General features: G+C 45.8%; 1 long non-coding RNA gene across 1 annotated transcript; it reads left to right on the top strand.

Moving 5' to 3' along the window:
* The first annotated feature begins 511 nt into the window (after window positions 1–511).
* Window positions 512–4,929, top strand: LOC117443729 (uncharacterized). Its single transcript, XR_004551711.2, has 3 exons — window positions 512–722; window positions 4,691–4,757; window positions 4,848–4,929. It is a non-coding gene; the product is annotated as an uncharacterized lncRNA (long non-coding RNA).
* Window positions 4,930–5,216: the final 287 nt, after the last annotated feature.

Genomic DNA, 5,216 nt, shown 5'->3' on the forward strand with positions numbered 1-5,216 from the left:
CAGCTACGTTTATATTTCGGATGTAGTTCTTTTGTATTCAGACAGTATATAGTTGGGATTATATTTGGGTAGATATTGTTTGTAGTTTGGTTTGTATCTAGCTTTATATCCATGACTGTCATGTGGCTATAAAAAGTAAATATGTTTTGGTTTGTGTTTTGCAGAACTGCTCTAGACTTAATATCACTTCTCTGTGTGAGTGTTATGAGTTCAACAGTGTGTGTGTGTGTGTGTGTGTGTGTGTGTGTGTGTGTGTGTGTGTGTGTGTGTGTGTGTGTGTGTGTGTGTGTGTGTGTGTGTGTGTGTGTGTGTGTGTGTGTGTGTGTGTGTGTGTGTGTGTGTGTGTGTGTGTGGTGTGTGTGTGTGTGTGTGTGTGTGTGTGTGTGTGTCTGTCGCTCAGAGAGACGGATGCTTGTGGTTTCTCTCACGTCACTCTTTCACTTCCTGTCTCTCTTCATACCCCCCCTCATCTGTCACCTGTAAAAGATTTTAAAACAAACTGTATCGACACGACAGACAAAGACGGACAGGAAGTAATATATCTGTTCTTCTTCTGCTTCTCTACCCACATCTTTTGTCTCCTCCTCTTCTTCTACTTCCTGCCCTGCTCCTCTCTGTGTCTCAGTGTTGTCCCTGAAGCATCACATCTGTTTCTGTGTGCGGGAAATCTACCCTCAAAACTGAGCAGCAGAAGAAGAAGAAGAAGATCATGATTCAGTCAAGTGAGTTCATTTACCTGCAGATTAAATAACAATAACAACATAACGTTTACTTTATATCACGCTTTCAAAGTAAACAAACATTTCTTACAAGCTTAAACAAATATGAAAACTCACACGATGCGGTGACATGAAGGGGAAATTATATAATTAAATACATTTAAAAAAAACACCAACAAAACTAAATTATTCTAAATAAATTATAAAATGAATTAACTGTTCGTAGATTCCGATTTATTGCTCTCCCAAAATCTCAAAATGATATTATTGCTTGTTGAATACATGAGGAACAAATGCTGTCCAGGTACAATATATATATATATTATTATTATAATTACACAATTTACAAAATACACATCTGTAACCGTTTTTAAGATTTAGCAAGCAGGTGTATATTGCACTGTTATTAACGGCATATGTGCTTATTGCAAATCATTTGTATTTTATTATATTGGAAGGACATTTTCCACCCGTTACCCTTGATCAAAATCTGGACCCGTCTGCGGCGCGTTGCGGCTGCGGCGCGGCGTCCGCAAGGATCGCGGCCACTCTAGTCGATGGGTGCTATTCCACCAAACGCGCCGCGTTATGGCTCATAACGGAGCGTCCACACTACAGCTTCAAAAATAGCTTGGAGCTGGGCGTGTCTGGAGCTTGGGGATTTTATTCAAGCAACACGACCAACAACCAATCACATGACTCTCCCGCCCCCGACATACAAAGCAAAAAACCCCGGGGATTTTATGGGAGCAATATATATATATATATATATATATAAACTCCCCAAACAGGCGAAAACCTACCAGTTTCCCCCACTGCCTCTGCCACCTCCCTCCATGCTGGTTCCTCCGGTTTGTATCCCGGGAGGTGAAGAGGGTCTGGTCATACAAAACCGGGTGATTGCTACGGCGATAGTTAGTTTCTCCTCCAACTTTTTTTGAAATATAGAAATGAACGGCGGGATATCTCTCCCAGCTTAGACGCGGTTTGATTGGCCACGGCTTCAGCTGTCAGATTTTCATTAACGGGATTTGATTGGCTGGCGCTGGCTACTCCGGCGTCTCCGGCGTCAGAAGTTGAACATTCAACTTCTGACGCCGGAGACGGCGGAGACGGACCGCTCTGCTACCCACAATTCAGTTCGGCGAAAAAGCGAGGCTACGTGACGTCACCCCATTTAAAGTGAATGGGCAGATTGGAGTTGTCGACGCTTCCGACGCTTCCGACGCTGTATTGTGGACGGGCCGGAAGCGTCCCAGAAGCGTCTTGCCACTGGGCTCCGCTCGAAATAGGATTGAAGTCTATTTTTCGACGCGACGCAGCCGTAAGGTAATGTCGGGCCGGAAGTGGAACGGTGACAGCATCCGGCCCACCCCCCGAATAAACTAATTTGCAGACCCCCCTTCACATCACTACATCGTCTCCACAACGACACGCACAATGGACGACGAAGTTTTTATATTGGAAGTGGAAAAACACTTGATTTTATGACACAACAAATCTTTTTTAAAAGGACAACACCAGCGTACCCCTTCGGTTTCCAGGCACTGTGTGTACATGCACTGTGTGTACATGCACTGTGTGTACATGCACTGTGTGTACATGCACTGTGTGTAAGTTATAGAATCATTTTGATGATGAATGCTTTTTTTTACCACTAAAATACAGCAACCCATCTTTGATTCATGTTGTTTTTAACTGGACTATTACAATTATTATTAATTATGTCTGTCGTCTACAACACAACAAAATACGAAATAACAACAATAAACAACCATTTAACTACGTAGCCTAATTACTTTCTTGTAGAAGTACAAATGTCCAGGAAATATGCCCAAATCAACAAGAACTGCGAGCCGGCATGCACGACGTAATGCTTCTGAACCGCTCGTGAAACGCGCCCGGTAGGGTATGACGTCGGAGGAGGCCGGACCAAAACTGCGGCGCAGCCGTAACGCGGCGCAGCCGTAACGCGCCGCAGCCGTAACCCGCCGCAGCCGTAACCCGCCGCAGACGGACCCAGTGGAAACTGGGTGTAAGCCCCTTCCCATTGGCCGAATGACCTGAGGTCACGTGTTGCTTTAGAAAGGTCTCAGTCTGTGGCTCAGGTAGTCCAATAAGGAGCGTCCTCCAGAGGCCTGTCCTACGAAGCCGGTTCAACCTAACCTGATATGTTGGAGTTAGCCGGTTGGCCTAATCCAAAACATACGCGCTCTCGCTAAGCGGTCCTACGACGCGGGTTATCAAGTGGATCGCTCAGCCAGCCGTGTCCTATCTAGCTAGGTGCGCGTTCACATGAGAGGGGTGGTATCTGGAGCATTCGACCAATCACAAACATGGAGAAGCGCACTGACAGCGCAGCGTCATACTTCCTGAATGAAAAGTGAACTCTAATATCAGACATATGAAGAAGTTAAACTTTAAACATCCATGACTTAAACACTTGATCAGGATCAAAGCCTCAGAGCTGCAGCTGCGAGGTGAACACAGCTGGAACAGAACACGTGTTTGAATGCGTCCATCAACAGGTTCATGATATCACTGCCCGTCTAACACACCGTCTGACTCTCATTACCTCTGACTCCAGAGTTTCCTCAACTTAACGTGTTGTTAAAATAATACTTCTGCATCCAGTCTGTGACGCTGTGAGTGCTGCACGGCCAGACACGCTCAGTGACTCAGATCAGGAGATATGATACATTATGAAGTGATATGCCGCGGACTGTACTTAATGTACTCTGATCCAGTTACTTATGTTGTGGCCGATATTTAAGTGCTTTCTTAACGCTAATGTTATAATAGTCAGACTGCTCTGAAGATGGAGGTGATATTCTATTCATGTTCACGTTCACACAGTCGGTGATTTCTGCCGGCCGTCTTTCCTGCAACGGCAGCTTTTCTGTATTTCCTTTCTCCTGTGATATGACTTGATCGCTTTAAACTCCGCACGCTGAGCTCTGATTGGTCAGCAGGCGGTGCTTTCACTGAGTTGAGCTCTTAGCCTGCAACCTATCCTGCTCCGGGCAGGTTAGCCGCTCAGCATCAGTTACCATGGAGATCTAGCCCGCTAAAAAGAGAACCAGCTTCGTAGGACCGGAAACCCAGAGTTACCCTGAAGTTAGCCGCTAAGAGAACATCTGGCTTCGTAGTACAGGCCTCTGGACTACTGAGCGTTCAGGAGTCAAGGTGAAGGTGAAGGTGTTTTTGTTGTTGTTGTTGTTGTTGTTGTTGTTGTTGTTGTTGTTATAATGTATGTATTTATGTGAACAAGGACAAGTACATTCATCTCAGGAAAGAGAAGACATGATTCATGCCAGGTCAATATAATATTACAAGACATTTACAATTGAGAAACTCAGATCACAGTACTTAGTGTTGGCTTTGCACCACGAGAGAGAGAGTGAGCGCGTTGTTATTATTGACATACTATACTGTTTGTATTGATTTCCTTTCCCGGTATTCTCTCTGTGCTCAGGGCAGGGACGGTGTTTAGGGTTTGCTTTAAAGACAAGTCAGACTAACACTTCTGTATAATATTTGAATCTCTAATAAAACATTATATTTAATGCAACATCTTAAATTGTTAAGTGAATAAAGCTCTAACGCATACAGGGCACGACAACAACAAGAAGCATAAAGTACACACAAGACAACACTCGTAAGTACTTTATATATTATGTTGCTGTAGCAAACATGCTTTAGACTCAACACTCTTTCGATGCAGCCACACACACACACACACACACACACACACACACACACACACACACACACACACACACACACACACACACGCACACACTGAGAGAGTGTGTGAGTTCTGTAGAAAAGGAAACCGTGCTTCCTGTCAGAGACCTCCCACTGAAACCTCAGAGAGAGACACGACAGAAACAAAAAGACGCCTTTATTCCTCCTCGCGCGCGAGTACCGCGAAACACTCAGAGACTCAAATGTGTGTTTGATGCTTTCAGATCCGCCGTCACCCTCAAGGCTCTGCTGCTGCTGCTGCTGCTGCTGGGCCGCCGCCGCACAGAGCAGGTATCACACCGGGTCATATTCACGAGGCCTCTCCTCTAGGACCCTCCTCTAGGACCCTCTGCAGCGGCTGACATGTTGTTTGTTTCTCAGAGAGTTCAGCCCCCGCGTGGAGCTGGAGGACAGATCGTCGTCACTGTGTTTCAAGAGCAGACGATACCCAGGACGAGCCCGCAGGGTGAGAGAGAGAGAGAGAGAGAGAGAGAGAGAGAGAGAGAGAGAGAGAGAGGGTGTGTGTGTGTGTGTGTGTGTGTGTGTGTGTGTGTGTGTGTGTGTGTGTGTGTGTGTGTGTGTGTGTGTGTGTGTGTGTGTGTGTGTGTGTGTGTGTGTGTGTGTGTGTGTGTGTGTGTGTGTGTGTGTGTGTGTGTGTGTGTGCAGGGGCGGACCTAGCACATTTGGTGCCCTAGGCGAGCTTCACCACTGCGCCCCCCCCCCCAAAAAATCAAAACATCTTAACAGTTA

Source organism: Pseudochaenichthys georgianus, unplaced genomic scaffold (genome assembly GCF_902827115.2).
Source record: "Pseudochaenichthys georgianus unplaced genomic scaffold, fPseGeo1.2 scaffold_668_arrow_ctg1, whole genome shotgun sequence".
Lineage (NCBI taxonomy): Eukaryota > Metazoa > Chordata > Actinopteri > Perciformes > Channichthyidae > Pseudochaenichthys > Pseudochaenichthys georgianus.